This window comes from Ochlerotatus camptorhynchus, unplaced genomic scaffold (assembly GCF_037179485.1).
Source record: "Ochlerotatus camptorhynchus isolate MF236.1 unplaced genomic scaffold, CSIRO-AGI_Acam_v1.1 ptg000207l, whole genome shotgun sequence".
NCBI lineage: Eukaryota > Metazoa > Arthropoda > Insecta > Diptera > Culicidae > Ochlerotatus > Ochlerotatus camptorhynchus.
Genome location: NW_027040697.1, coordinates 845,024 through 861,995, shown reverse-complemented (window position 1 = coordinate 861,995; position 16,972 = coordinate 845,024). Strand labels below are relative to the sequence as shown.

Genomic DNA, 16,972 nt, shown 5'->3' with positions numbered 1-16,972 from the left:
GCTTTCATTTACTCCATCTATCGTATAAAAATTACCACTACAGTCTGTTATTTGAAATTAGCATCTTTAACTATGTAAATCGTTGACTTCACGTAGAAGTAATACTAAAAACATATATAGTCAAAGTAAAAAAAAAGAACAATGAATTATCGGGTCCGTATAGCTAACGCGATTGAGCCATACAAATAAACAAAATAGATAAAAAAAAATTTTGAATACATTTTTTTCTGTGACCAAAAACATACTATAATAAAGATTGGGACCTGGATTGGAGGAGCCTTAAAAACTTACTGCTTTTGAACAAGCAATGTTCGCTTACGGGCGAGCTTTAAGTTGTTTGAAACGAGGGTGACGCGATTGGCATAGATAGCCCCAGCGACTCACGACGAACAACTGAATCCGATCAGTAGCGGTACGGCTTCTTCCTCCTTCTTCGGTGAATGGCTCGCTGCTTGCGGGCAGCTTTTCGTTGTGTAATAGAGAACAACTCAACGCCAAGTGCCGAAAGCGCTCCTGCTGGTGATGATGATGATTGAATAAGCACCGTTTGGCGAGACTGGAAGGAATTCGATTTTGAAATCTATGTTAGGGAAGGCGCTTTTTGCAGGCAATCGTTGATAATTTTGATCACCATTGCAACAGTTGGACATTTGTGTAATTTATTAAAAATTGATAGTGCTCCTATTATCAGATTCGTAGAAAAATTTCCAATCGGTTGGATTGTTTAGAATTGAAATCCATCCGTTATGGACAGAGTTATAAGTGATCAAAACCTGATCAGTTTTCGTAACGCGATCAATTTAAATTTGTTTTAAATTGCTCCTCCAATATATTGCCGAAAGACGTAATCCTACTAGAAAAATGCACTTTGCAAAAAAAAATACAAGTCAAAATTGAAAGAAACATTTTCAAACCAAAAAATTAACATCGGTTTGAAATATTTTCATTGTTAAAAACAGAAAGCTCAGCAAACTTTTAGTTTAAAATTATATTATTTTCATTTCAACATTTTGTGTCGTTGTAAGATTTAACTGATGATGAAATATTAAAAAAAAGCTTGATACAAAATTCATGGCATAACGTACCTCTGAGAAATTCCGTGAGACTGAGTTGCTTAAATTTATGAGATCCAGACGCTTTGTGGTTTCATTACAAAAAGCATGAACAAACGAACATTGCTTGTTCAAAATCAGTAAGTTTTTAAGGCTCCCCCAATCGAGGTTCCAATTTTTGTTATAAAATAAATAAAATCAAATTTATTGTTTGACCAATAAAAAATGGTCACAGAAAAAATGAACCCAAAAACAAGTCGCCTTGACGCAATTTAATTGAATAGCATCATCGCGAGTTTTATTTAACCGTAGTTTAGCAAAATAAAAAAATGTTACATTCCCCTCCTAGGCCCCATCCGGATAAATCTTCTAGCTACACCAAGGGACTTAACGGGGGATGAGATTTGTACTTGTGACTGTGGTGTATGGATATTAACCACCATCCCCTTGGCAGACTGTTAATTTTCGCATGTTATCAATTTGAATAAATTAGCACAAAACTCTAACGCGGTTTTATGCTAATTCTGGCCCTTCATCCGGCAAACAATGTTTAGATAATCATCAGACAAGATATCTAGGAAATCAAAACTTACATCTTTCCCAGTTTGCTTCTGTCCTGCAAAATCTACACCAACGTCTTTTAACCCACCTTCCGGGATTGAAAGGAAACTGGGACGATCGGCCCGCTTATTATCCGACGAACGCTAATCCTAATTAGAGGCCGAAAGATAAACCCAGACCTCCGGTCTACGGCTTAATCCCAACAGGGAAAACTGCCGCTGGCAGCAGCCCACTAAGTGATTCCGAATGACCAAATGACCAACCTTGTCCAAGGTACCGTTAGAGGAAGGGAAGTTGGTCACTTTGCTTTATTGAAAATAATTCAATATTTGATCCAATTCATATGCGAAAAAAGTAACATTTAAAACTGGAACAAGGTGAAACTCACCATTTTACGGTACTCATTCGGGAACATCGGGAAAATACAACAACAGCAGCAGGAACGACGGGTCGGAGTTTCAGGAAAATTATAATTAATTCTCCGGGGGTAGTTGGGTACTTTTTTACGGGGTGCAATTTCCGTTCCCTGAGCTTATTTTTTTTCACCAGCACAGGAGGCTGTGTGTGTATGTGGGGGGAAAAATTGCAAAATTTATTCCACATTTCGCCTCTTTTTTTCGGCTTGCTTTTGTTGGTGCTTCTCTTTCATTTTTACGGCCTTAAGCCTAGGCAGTTTTGGCAGAAACTGGGACTTGCAATGTGAAGCAGAGTAATTGGGTGGAAGTAACACCCACAGAAACCACAGGATGGACACTCCAATGGGCAGATGGGTTGACAGTCCTTGAGGGACTTGGTCGGTTTTGGGAATGTCAGAAAGTTTGTGACAAGTTTCAAACTAGTTTCATTTAAACTAGGGGACAAAAACGACGCTTCCGAATAGACGAACATGCTACATCTAAGGAAGATAAATTCGCTGCCAGTTCCATCTTTACTCAACCGCGAACATAACAAAGTCAACGCAAAGTCATTTCTTCTAATTAGGCTTACGTTACGAGCTGGTATTAATATTAATTAGCTGGATCCAGGCAGAGACAGCAGAGGAAAAACACGGCGTCTCAACTTTGGCAAACAAGCGACTCATCACCGACTTCATATCACCATACCGACAGGTGCCACTCATCCGAACGAGATATCTATTTCCCACGGACCACAATGATGGTGATGGGAGTTTTCCGTAACTTTGTCATATCTCAGAAATGAGTGTCATCAACTTTAAGTAAAACGTGGCGGCAATGCTTTTTCGTTTGCCCGAAAAGGACAAATCATCGAGCTGCTGCCGAAGAAAACCCTACCGCAAAAGCAAACACAGGTCTACCGGCGGAAGTGTAGCGAGCGATCTTAAGCATATGAACAAACAGTCCATCGGCAACAAACTGCTTAAGACACAGAGAGAGAGAGCGAGAGAGCGTACAAAATGAATAGTTTCAGCATACTGGATTCCTTGGTCCTTCCATTCTAGGCACACTTCCTGGTTGGCTCGGTGTTTGTATTTAATTAATTTTAATTGAAATCATTCCGTTCATCGTTCAGCATTTGATAGGGCAGTGGTGGTTGCAACGAAAGCTTCGATTCAGTCGTACATTTGCCGCGGCACCGAGAACAGATTCAGATGTCACACGGGGGGTATTTGACTTTCATCTCTCTATCGGAATTGAATTCACTTCTCGGTGGCTTGATAATTATGTAAATATCGGTTTGAAACACAGGCGGCAGGATGCAACGTTATTGTCGTGCTGGCAATGAATGTCTTCCTATAATCATGCTCCGGTTTATTCGAAGCATAACAAGGGGTTGTGCATTGTTGCTTCGTTGCAAATGAAAACCATGGAGACTGCTGCACGATAAAATAAGAATTTAACTCAATAGCAGCTTTCACGAGATCTATTTTCTATTATTGGAGAAATAATTTCCATGGACTCATCGAATTAAGATTTTCGGCAAAAAGTTAATAATGCTTTAATAACTTTGGCCAGAAAACCCGCTAAACATTTAATTTCCAAAAAGTCTACCGCCTAGCAGAAGAACACCACAAAGTTTAATTACTTTTCTTCTTTCCATCCGACCTAATCCTCCAAGCTAAGCAAACACCTAAGCCCACCGAGTTAACAATTTCAATCTGTCTTAGCACCTGCAGGTATTTGGAAAGCATTGTTCCACTGATTGGAAAATCTCCTCTACGCCAAAATCACGCCAAATCCCATGAAATCGCCATGGTCTAATCCCATCAGTAAACCAAACCAGTCAGTAATCGCTGTCGCGGTCTCGGAATCTTGCCTCGTTTCAAAGGGCAATCAATTAATGGCCACAATGTTTCTCATCCTTCGAAACCGGTAGCCCCCCCCCCCTCTCCAGCTTGATCCAACCGTGTAGGATTCATGCTGTGCTGGCAGTGGCCTGTGGCATCCAATTTCTAATAAAATAAATAAATTTATAATTCAATCGAAAATTCCATCAAACTTCTCCGGTTTTCTGCTCAACCGGCCCGGAGAAAACCGTTCAATCATCGTCCCACCAGCAGGAAGGGCGTGAAGGGTACAAATCCTGACCACTACTGTGCTATAACGGCTCAAGTTTTGGACTTTGACGAAGCCCCCCTGTTGGCATCGTCGTCAGCTAGGTGACAGATTGGTAGCCCCGCAAATTTTGGCTTATCCACTTACGGCCTTGAGAGGAGGAAAACTTTGGCTTCCGTTTTCCACTCGGTTCAACTGGTGGGACAAGGTAGACCATCTAGGGGATGATTAACCCGCTTCAGTTCCGTTACATCACATTGAGAGAAACACTGGTGGTGGTTGTTTGCACCTCTTGATGCTTGATTTCTTTGATTCTTGATTCTGTGCAGTTCCACGCCAAATGACGGAACGATACTTCATAATACCTTCATAAAAAACTTCATAATGCCGAAAAACTTCATAACGCCGTAATTGTAATTGTCCAACAAATCATAAAGCATAGGCTGTTTCCGGCAACCAAAATTAAAACAAAACGCAATTTCACTGCATTTTCTCACTAAAACACTTCGCTGATTGAATTCAAATGATTCCTCAAAGTTTCAGCTTAAATCTGATTAGGTTTTTAAGACGGAGCAATAGCATTTTGCCAAGTTTTTCTTGCAATCAAACACACGCACTACAAAATGCTGCTGATTTCAAGTTGCCGTTAAAGGAACAGTAGATTAACACGCAGTTCAAATGGAAAGGTTGCCAAAGAAAAAAGAGGTTGCCGACAATAGTCGGGATCGTTTCTAGATAAAGACTGGAACGCGCAAAAATTGGTCGACAAAACAGTCGTTTCTTTCACTCAAAATTCATATAACAAAAAATTTCTTATTTTTCTTTTGGTAGTTCAATTCATATATTTAAAGAAAAAAATGTTCGTTTATTCTTTTTGTTTGCCAAATCCAAACTGCCGTGCCTTCCGCTTAACCCCTTCCATTAAATTTTGCACAGTGGTCTCATCGACCTTATTCGCCACCGAACGACAGTTAGATTTAAACAGCTGCTCGTTTCTCATGGGTTTTTTTTTTTTTTTAGATTTCGTTTGACCAAGGCCCAATACCGTTCGAAAGGGCGGAGTTCTGGGCTGTTGGGAGGGTTGTGGTCTTTGGGTACCACAACCACGATGTTCGCATCGTACCACTCGATTTCCCTTGTCCCATAGTGGCAGCTCGCCAAGTCCGTCCAGAACAGCACAGGTCTATTATGTCGCTTTAGGAATGGTAGCAGCCGTTTTCCAGGCACTTCTGGACGTAGATCTCTTGATTGATGGATCCCGTAGTAATGAAATGCCGCTTTTAGACCACACGTGCATATGGCCTGCCAGACGAGATATTTTTTCGGGAACTTCGATAGTTTGATGGTTTTGAAAATTTCAGCCATCTTCCCTTTTCCTGATGCGGTATAAAATTCCTGTCTCGGAAGCTGCTTGGAATCCGCCTTCACATAAGTTTCGTCGTCCATGACGACACAGTTGAACTTTGTGAGCAGATTCGTATACAGCTTTCGGGACCGCTGCTTTGCCGACGTGTTTTGTTTGTAATCTCGGTCCACCACCTTCACCTTCTTAAACGTCGACAACCTGGCTCGTTGCTTGGCCCGCTGCACAGTAATATGGGAGACATTGAGCTTGCCAGCGACGTCCCGGATGGAGAGGTTAGGATTCCGCTTATATTTCACCGCCTCCTTCTTCATCGACGCTGCTTCGTCCGGATTACGATTTCCACCGCTTCCAGGCTTCCTGGCGATTGACAGACGCTCCCCAAACACTTTTCAAACGTTTGTCACGGTCGATTTGGCCACATGCAGCAATTTTGCCAAGTTGGCGTGTGAGAACGTCGGATTCTCTTGCTGCGCGAGCAAAATTTTGACACGCTGCTCCTCTTGCTTGGACGTCATTTTGAAAACTGGAGAGCAAACGGTGGCAACTCATCATAGCAACCATACCAACTCAACTTCCAAATGCATCATTTCAAGTTTTTTTTTTTTTCATTTGTAACAGAAATACACCAATTTGAAGTTGACCATTTTTTGCGCGTTCCAGACTTAAGTGACTTCGAATGTGTAGCCAAACTGCAATATGAATAAAGTGCCATCCAGGGTTGCCATGAATTATTTTAAATTCATCCGGTAGATGGCAACACTGCTCGAGTAGAATTAAATTGAACTCAGTGATATTGGTATCGTTTCAAAGTAGGGGCTTTAAATGTTTGCAAAAATTAGAATATGTATCAAGAACCATCCAGGTTTTCCATAAATGGCTCAGAGTTATGCTGCGTAATGGCAACACTGCTCCATGAGAATCAAATAGAGCTCAACATCTCGGTTTTGTTTGCAGATATTGACTTCAAATGTTTTGCAGAGTTTGAGTATGTGTTAAGGGTCATCCAGAATTGACATGAAGGACTCGAAATGCTTTCAGTAGATAGCAACACTGCACGGGTTGAATCAATTTAATTTAAATTTAAAATTTAAATCAATATATCGATATCATTTCAAGTACATAATATTATGTACGCGTTATGTTCCCACTTGATTGGCTGCCAAATTCCATATCCGCTTGAAATCCTTTAGGACAATTGCAGTTCCACCCTTTTCTTCAGCATGTGCTTTACAATTGAGCAGTATTCTTCAATTGGCCTTAATTCCGTGGTATTGGCCGGATTAATCACGCCATTTTCGCTGTACCACTGTTTGGTGAAATTTAAGTAGTAACAGCTTGCCAAGGCCGGCCAGCATAGACAATCCACCTCATGCTGCTCCAGAAAATGCAGTAGACTCTTCCGTAGGCACTCCTCCTGGTAAATTTGCTGGCCAGACAAGGAACTTTTTGGGGCATTTCGACTTCTTTTTGATTTCACATTTTCCGGGGCACTCTTCCGGTCAATCGATGCATGAAATTCCTAACCAGGAATTTGATCGAAAACTGACACATTCAAAAAATTTGTTAACTCTCGAGCGGATAGACAGGAACTTTCGTTTCGAGCGAATCGCGACGTGCTTGCTCCGGTGAAGCCATGATGTAAACAAATGAACTTATCCTGACAACCAATGCCTACTGTGATTCTATACACTCTTAGTCTGATTCAGCCACGTGATCCAATTTGGAAAGTTCCGTCTCTGTCGGGTTACATATTGCCATGTAATCTGGAACTCGTCGACGTTTTCTCCGGTCAAAAGATGAGGACGCAATGACCAATAACCGCGACCAGTTTCGTGGCCAACGATAGGGAGGCACGTTCGAGCAGTGAGCGCTTTGTGATTCGTGAATGAACACACATGTGTGGCTGCATTTCGCAGTTGCGTGCAGAGTCCATTGCTGACGTATATGCAATCGAGCCGAGGGACTTAGTTGTGTGCTATATATGTGGGCGAGGGGGTCGTGGGGTACAGCTTTACCCAGACGTCACTTAGCTGCTGATTTCCTACGCAATTAATCAATCTTTGATGTGAATTTCGCTAATAAACACGAGGAGCATTTTTTATAGCAAAACTTGCCATAACAAAATGGGCGGTTCATTTTAGTAAACAAACTAACACTTCTTCCGACTGTGTCACCTCTCTTACTCGCCTAGATCTAAGCTCTCTTCGACATGAGAGAAACGTTTATACTCCTTCAGCGCTATTGCCGTCTCTCTCCTTGTGTGATAAACGTTTGCGACGAATTTGTAGCCAGGAATGGAGCTAGGCGAGTAAGAGAGGTGACACAGTCGGAAGAAGTGTTAGTTTGTTTACTAAAATGAACCGCCCATTTTGTTATGGCAAGTTTTGCTATAAGAAATGCTCCTCGTGTTTATTAGCGAAAATCACATCAAAGATTGATTTATTGCGTAGGAAATCAGTTTGGCACATCATTTGTGACCAGCATACACCTTCCCGTCGTATGAAACAGGTCAAAAACTGTCCAAATCCGCAGATATATTTTTTTTGTTTTGAATATCTGTATGGCAAAATAGTGAACTTTTCGTGAACATTAACGGCAAAGAACTCACCAAAACTGGGAGACCGTGAGTTCCTGCCCACCTGTCACGAGATGGAAAATGACAGGTGGGCAGGAACTCACGGTCTCCCAGTGTTGGTGAGTTCTTTGCCGTTAATGTTCACGAAAAGTTCACTATTTTGCCATACAGAAATTCAAAACAAAAATTGTTATCTGCGGATTTGGACAGTTTTTGACCTGTTTCATACGACCAGAAGGTGTATGCTGGTAACAAATGCCGTGCCAAACTGATTTCCTACGCAATTAATCAATCTTTGATGTGAATTTTGCTAATAAACACGAGGAGCATTTCTTATAGCAAACTTGCCATAACAAAATGGGCATGGTTCATTTAAGTAAACAAACTCACACTTCTTCCGACTGTGGCACCTCTCTTTCTCGCCTTGCACCTGTCATTTCCCATCTCGGGAATGGAGAGCTGCTTGTTCTCCAATTTTTGCAGAGAAACTATGTTGAGTTCCATTGTTCTTCGGAAAGTTCGGAGGGCATTGAGATTCGTTTCTTTGGTGATCGTGTTTATATTGATAGTGGCAACGTTGTGCCTGGCGAACTGATCCATTTTCAAAAGTCCTGATCCCAGTGGTCATCGTTGCCGTCTCGCCGTTTCCTAGTTTGGCGGCGTCCTCTCGAACGTGTGCTAAATATTGGTTGACACTGCAGATTCGTCTGTCTCGTTGCCATCGGATTTGCCAGTAGTAGGAGGTTGTTGACCACGAGAACTAGACAACGACCTGCTATCCGATGGTTGCTTCGAACCCGGTATGGGTATGATCGGGGTAGTAAGCTGTGAAAAATGTAGTTCAGAATTTGTGTCGATCGGTTTTGTTGCAGGTACTGGCATTAGCTGCTGCTGCTTCTGCTTCTGCTTCTTCGGTGGCGGACATGTCAGTCGCGACGTAGATTGACTCGGCCACACTGATTTTGAGACCTGCGGCTTCGCAATTGTTTTTGTTGACATTGCTGCTGCCTGTTTTGTCGTATCGGCATACGGTTTTTGAACAAGAAGCTTTTTGTTCTACACGCAGGACGCGCTGATGAATTCTCGGCGGTGTCGGCAGGTTTGACGTTGGCCAAAATAGGACAGGAATGTGGATTCACGGTCTACGAAGACCTACGACTCAATGTTGTGCTTAACAATCATTTTCGCAATACGAACACCAGTGGAGTTACTCGGAAATTTAAATTGTTGATCGCTACCGCACACTGTTCACGCACTGAGATGACGTCACCGTATGCACAATATATTCTCGCACCATCGCAGAGTTGTAGTACGCGGAAACACACAACGGCTCGGCGATGAGATAACGCAGCGAAACGAAAAGAAAATAAACTTGAGATCGACTTCCGGAATTAAATGTAGTGTAGACGCATCTGCTTGGTTCGGAAGTTGAGCACTAACTGTCGCTTCATAAAATTTCCGGGGGAATCAGCATCGAAAAGTGGTGGGAACCAACCAGCCGAGGGCAATGAAGTTGTTGAGCAGGTGTCTTCCACCATCGCTGACAAATCGCTCAACATGGTCCCTGAACCAAACGAATCTCCTGGCCTATTCAGTTCGATCATCGTCATTTCCATGCCAACTATACCTGGAAAGCAACAGCGAGAACAACCGAAATTACACAAACCTTTCCAATTCGGCTTTTGCAATGTGTTTAAATCGGTCGCCTTGGCAGGTGCCACGTGTACAGTAAAGGAAACGCTTACCAAACCTCCCGAATTGGAAGATTGCCAGAACATTGTCGATTGTGACCTTCGGCAACACCCGTTAACGAATGCTTAAATCTTCTCAGCGGCAAAAACAATATAGCTGAAAGTCTTTCGAAGGAAAAACTCTACTAATCGGAGGACATCAATTCAGCCTTGATAAAGAACTCATCCAGTGAGGTCTATTCGGCTCCGCTGAGTGCTCCTTCGACGGTCATACGGATGTCGAAGACAATGGTCACGTCAACGCCAGATCGACACCTGGAGGATGAGGATAAGCATCAGAATCTGACGTTGACCAGACCATCAAGAACTCGGGTCGGTGATGAAGATTTGATCCACGGAGAGTACAGCAAATATTACACGCTTGTATGTGAAGCTAAGCTACCGGAACTCGGGTAGGTTGCTGGTGATATCGAAGTTCATACTGAAGGAGATGCTCGTGCCGCAGTTTATGATTAAGACCGAGAGGAAGCGAGAGTTTATCGATCGAATACCTGTGATGACGAAGAAGCTGGGTTGTTGGATCTTTCACCAGATTGCTAATGTGCTTGCTTTCCTGCACTCGTTGAACATTATGCACCGAAACGTCAAACATGAGAACGTTATCATCGATCCCAATTCCCATATCAAGCTGATTGACTTCGGATAGGCGACGTTCGTACAGGAAGGGAAACTTTTTTCTACCTTCTACGGCACGACCGAGTACTGCAGTCCGGAAGTGTTGGCAGGCAACCGCTACTCCGGCACGGAAGTAGAAATGTGGGCTCCCAGTGTGACACTGTACGTGTTGATGTTCTTCGAAAACCCATTCGTGGACGTTGAGGAAATTTTGCAATCTGAACTGATCATTCCGCACAAAATCAGCGAAGAATTGGAGTACGTGTTGCTTTCGCTGTTGAACCAGAACCCCAAAACTCGGATCACCATCCAGGAGCTAGTGGAGACGGAATGGATGACGCAGGAAATCAATTCATCACAGTTTATTTTTTTCGAACAGTTCACGTCGCCGCACAGCCCTTCGATGGTGGATGATGTCGATGGTGAAGATGACGATGAGCATGCCCACATGGATGATTCGTTCATGGATCCCGACGAGGTGCTGGATGATGATATTTGACCTCTGTCGCACAATGATTGGTCTAGATGACGATATCTCCGGCAGAGAGATGAATATTCTTTTACTACTTATACTTATAGTCTTATACTACTAGAAGACAATTGTCATACAGAAGATAGTGAGATAGTGTTGGTGGTGTTGGATGGTGATGCTGACGATAAGGATGAGAATGGTGGTGGTGGTGCTGATGCTGACGACCGGGGGATGGAACGACCGGAAGGGAGATTTCAGAACGATCCGTCCAGTAGCAGCAGTTGCGTTGGTGGTGCCATCAGTCCATACAATTCGCCGAGCAAAAGTAACCGTCAGAGGCAGCAGCAGCAATAACAGCGACGAAAGCGTACTTGGGAAACGAACCACCGGGTCGTCGTCGTGATGTCGACATCTTTCGTTGCTTCGGCTGTGGACCATGTCAGATGATTTTTTTTTATTACCGTGATTTTTAGCCGTAGACTAGTTCATCACGTATGTCAGATGGTTGTACCTGACTTATTTCTGACAGACCAGCAATCAAACACCATCTCTTTTTTTATGATGCATTTATTTTTTCAGGCTCATTTGCTGTAGCTTTGCGGAGCCAATATTCAATGTTTAGATCACACAATTACTTAAAACTAACGTTAGTAAAGTGGAGGGCCGATTACTCGCGGATAGCAAATGGATGGCAGGGTAGGGATCAAGAACACAAGATTTGGAGAGCAATGTGCTCTTGATCTCGAACTAAGCGACATACTGATGAAAAAAAAATTGGGGGTACACCGAAGGGCAGCTAGCAACTTGGAAGAACACAAGATGACACTAATTACTAAATCCTCAGATTAATCCGTATTAAAAACACATAGGGGAAATGACGGCTTCGGCATGACAGACTATTTTTGGCAACCCAAATTGAAACACTATTTTCACTGGATTTTCTTACGAAAACACTTCGCTGAATGCATGCAAACGATTCTTTATGCTTTCAGCTTCAACTTGACTATGTTTTTACCACTTAGAAAAAGCAATCTAGCAAGGTTTTCTTGAAATGCAACACACGCACTACAAATTGTAGCTGATTTCGAGTTGCCGATAATAGAACAGCAGATTTACATGCAGTTCAAATGGAACGGTTGCCGAAGAAAAATTGGTTGCCGACAATACTCGCTCTCACTAGAGAAGATTGGAGCTTTGTAAAAGCGTTTCAAAACAGTTTTTGACAATTCTTTCGACTGAAATTGCTAGATCAGCTGGCAGCAAAAGATTGTAAACAAACCAATACTGCATATGTGTGCGTTCCTTAGAGAAAAAGGCTATAGAAAGAAGGTTGCTGCTTAGGTTGCCGAGAATACGTAAATTCCCCTACATTAAATTCAAATAGTCGAGATCTCGGCTCGCCAAGACATCTCTAGCGGGTATCGCGGGTTGTTTTCCTCGGGCCCTGAGGGATGTGGATAACTCAGATCTGGCAACACGGTGTAGGGTACATGACCAAACAACATGCTCGATATCGTGATGACCACTGCCACACGCACATAAATTGCTGCCTGAGAGGCCAATGCGAGTCTAACGAGCAGTGATTGGACATAAGCCTTGACATAACGCGTAACAAACACCATCTCGAAAATCAACAACAGAGGGATTTTCGAACTGTATAATTTATTTTCGAAGTCTGCACTTTAAGTGAAAATTCATCAAATGGAACGCATCTTAAGACTGTGTTCCATTTGGTGTATTACCTTTGTTACTAGCGTAACATAGGTATTAGAATCGATTTTCACACATCCTGCCGTCTGCGCCCGATAGCCATCCACACAAGCTATCTCACCTGTATAAAACATTCTCAATCGATAGAACTCGGCGCGATCTGGCTCGACAGTTTGATTACGACATCGTAAAATCAAATTAAACATCAAAAATCGACCCGGCAAGGTGAAATTTGCTGATGTCTGTATGTGCGTCTGTGGACGCGTTTCATCTAGGCAAGCTTTTTTCGAGATGGCTCATGCGATCAATATGGTTGATATCTCGTTTGATAGGCCCCATTGCGCCATTGATCGCTATTGAATTTTTCTCGATCTGACTTCCGGTTTCGGAGATATATAGGCCAGAATGATTTTAGTGAACGATTTTTTAAAAATCAACGGTACACTTTATCAACATGATTTCTTCAACAGTAGAAAGACCTCATCCATATCTACCTGCAGAAAAAATTTCATACCGATCTGACGTTTGGTGTTCGAGATTCCGCCTTATTACCTTTGTTACTAGCGTAACATAGGTATTAGAATCGATTTTCACACGTCCTGCCGTCTGCGCCCGATAGCCATCCACACAAGTTATCTCACCTGTATAAAACATTCCCAATCTATAAAGCCGAATCGATTCCTAATTTAATCTAGGCAAGATTTTTTCGAGATGGCTTATTCGATCAATATGGTTGATACGTGCATGTCGGTTGACCACCGTTTTTTTTTTTTTTTTTTTTTTTTTTTCAGATGAAGGCTTTATGTTTAGTTTGGGCGTTATGATCAGAATAAGAAATCGGACGCAAAATCGTGGAATGTAGGGGAGAATAGCCCATAATGCACTCCTGGGTTAAAATGGCCCGTGCAGTTTTTCGTTGCTTATCCATTACTAATTCTGGAAATATCATGTGCCAGAATGTTAGTTCAAGCACTGAACTAGCAATGTTGATAATTCACGAATTGAAAATCGGAAAACTATGAAAAACAGCGCAGGGCCATTTCACGCCAGGGGTGCGTTTTGAACCATCCTACCCTACGCATTCCAATAGACCTTTTCGATGCTGAATCGTCTTTCTCTATCTATCACACATGTCTGAATCGACGGTGTATTTTCCCACTAATGTGTTTCCCTCTTGCTCGCACTCGTTAGATTTAAATTGTACAGTAGTGTCCACCGATTACACGTCGAGAAGCTCTATAAGACCAGTCAGATGTTGTCTCTTTAAATTTGTGCACGACCGATGAGATCAACCTAAATAAAAACCTCAATAATCTGCTGGAAAATAAGGAAAATTTACGAAAATTTTACACAGTCTAGTAGTAGTACCAATAGACCGAGAAAATCTAATCTTTAGTGTTATCATTTTCTGGTATTCTGGAAAAAAAAAACTTTTTGTGATTTATTTCCAGGGGGGTAACTGGCGCTTTAAACCTTGGTCTATACATCACACTCATTTTTAAAAATCGCTATTGGAACTGCTACATCGTGAAACAAAATTGGAAACTCTGACCGATCAGTCCCGTTAGCGTAGCTGTTGGAGGTGCCACAGGCTATGGTGCAACATGTTTTTGAATTTTATTCTGTATTCTTACGGAACATTTGAAAAGGGCCTATCCTCGGCCTCTCTCGTTGATTTACCACGGCAACATAAACGAATTTCTCGCTAAGCTCACAGGACAGTTCAACATAAGATGATGTTAGCTGTATAGTCGCTATATTCATAGCCTGGCGGAGAGAATCTCGGGCACCAGTTGAGCTGTCAAATAGTCGTTTGACCAATTAAAGGGTGATACGGTCAAAATTTGGTCAAGGGAAAACGCGTGTAAATCGGTGAAATCGTTTATTTAAAAAATCAAATTAAATTTCTTTTTCAAGTTCAATTAGTATAAAATTCAGGAAAAATATTCAGTTAGGCTTCTGCTTTTCCAAATCCGAATTGCCGGGCCTTACGCTTGACCCTTGCCATCAGATTGTGTACAGCCACCTTGTCCACCTTCTTCGCCGCAGAAAGCCAGTTTGCCTTGAACTGCTGCTCGCCCTTAGCAGTTTTTTTGGTCTTCTTTAGGTTCCGCTTGACAATAGCCCAGTACTTTGACAGTTTCATGTGCTTGAAAACATCTGCTACCTTTCCCCTTCCTTTTGCCGTATAAAACTCCTGTCCCGGAAGCTGCTTGTAGTCGGCTTTGACGTAGGTTTCGTCGTCCATTACCACGCAGTCAAACTTCGTCAGCATCGTCGTGTACAGCCTCCGGGATCGCGCTTTGGCCGTCGTATTTTGTTTATCATCGCGATTTGGAGTCACTTGTAAGTCGATAGTCCGGCTCGTTTTTTGGCTCGATGCACGGTTGTAGACGATACACCCAGCTTATTTGCGGCATCTCGGAGAGAGAGGTTAGGGTTTCGCTTGAAACTACCGGCAACTCTCTTTGTCGTCTCAGCGGCTTCCGGTTTTCGATTTCCCCCCGATCCAGACTTCCTGGCTGTCGACAAACGTTCCCCAAACACTTTAATTACATTTGTAACGGTTGATTTGTCAACTTTTAGCGATTTTGTCAACTTTGCGTGCGAGTAGCTCGGATTTTCGCGATGCGCGAGCAAAATTTTCATACGCTGCTCTTCTTGCTTGGACGGCATTTTGACAACTGAAGAGTGAATTCCAAAATCAAAATAGGAGCAACATTCTACACACACACACCTTCAAAATGAGGGGTGTTCAGGTTTTTTAAATGCAAAATTGAAAGAAATACGTCAAGTTGATATTGACCAAATTTTGACCGTATCACCCTTTAAGCTGTCAATTCACGACCAACAACAGAAAAAGGCACATCAGCTATTACGAACAAAACTTCCGGAAGCCGTTTTCTCGTGACTTAAGCCTCGCCTACGCAAACTAACTCAAATTTCCCCTATCCGATGATGAAAGCATAATCAAAGTTTTGTTTATAAAACTTGATAGTACCATTTCAATTGTTGGTCTACAATATATTGAATTGGTTCCGCTCTTTGATATATCGAAATTCTATCCACCAGACTATAAATATAGCGACTATAGTTAGCTTGCGCCTGAATCAACACACTGAATGGGAAATTCATTTGCAGTCGGGTTATTCGCGAAAGAGAAAATCAATGAAGAGAATCGGGCTGATTGATTATTTAGCTTTATTGGTTCGTTAAATATTGTTGTAATATAATAAGATTGTATATAATAAGATTGTGCTTAAAGTATGTAGAGCACAATAAAGCAGATTAAGAAAAAATAATTAGGCTATGATTTATGTTTTGGACTCAAATTCAAACTAGCAATTGGTGTTTTGTTTGCAGCAATTGAGCAGTGCAGAAACTGAGAAAATATAAAAAATATTCATTAGGGATCGTACATATATCTATGGATAATATCAAAAACGAGATTATACTGGGTAACAAAGGTTCTATACACCTGCCCGGTGGATCAATTTGGGTTTTTTCATTTAAATTCGACAAATGAACTTATTACAAATAAACCTGCTATTCTACCTGACAGATAAGAAATCAATTTTGCAAACACCTTCTCGGTTGATCAACAACAGAGGGATTTTCGAACACTTTAATTTATTTTTGATGTATCAAATTTCAGTGAAAATTTACCGAATGGAACACAGCCTTAGTCTTCGCCATAATGGTAATCCTCATATGTCAGAAAGGGGCGATACAAATTTGATGGTTTTCAAGCGTAAAAAGCAACAATAAATTTCTTAATTCTAGAATCGAGTAGTTTTCGATTCTCTTGATAACTGTGCTTCTGAGATCGCTGATTCACTTTGATTTCTGACCATTGCCCATTTAACTAACAAACCCGCTTATTGTTTTTTTTTTGTTGCATTTTAAAGCTCGGGAGCCCTATGCTAAACTCATATTGCAAAAAGAGCGAAAGGTGATCAATTCAGGGGCATGTGTTTGCACGTCAAAGCCACAAAGGCGTGCAATGAGCTTGAGCAATGAGCATGTGCAATATGTGCATAGACGAAATGTGTGGATATTCAGAATGTGCATAGATTTCAAAATTAAACTTTTTTAATAATAAAGACAAAGTTTAATATTATGCCACGTTTAGGAACTAACGTCCTAAGTTTTTTTTTTGATTACATTAATTTTGGAGTTGATTATATAAGAATGAAACGATCCCTGCTTGTAGGTTACTTGGGTGATTCTCTTGATTCTCAATTCTCATGATTTCCCATTCTCCTAAATCTTGACTATCCTGCTTCATGATTCCTGCTTCTCTTGATTCATGATTGTTTCAATTTTCGATGCACGTTTTTTCCTCACTCTAACAATT

The 16,972-nt window shown here is 41.7% G+C and overlaps 1 protein-coding gene and 1 pseudogene across 7 annotated transcripts in view; both read left to right on the top strand.

The window, feature by feature from the left end:
* Nucleotides 1–16,972, top strand: part of LOC135703040 (furin-like protease 2) — a 1,186,720-nt gene that overhangs the window by 732,847 nt on the left and 436,901 nt on the right. The gene's annotated exons all lie outside the window — the stretch shown is intronic.
* On the top strand, nucleotides 10,047–11,352 carry LOC135703044 (serine/threonine kinase SAD-1-like; annotated as a pseudogene).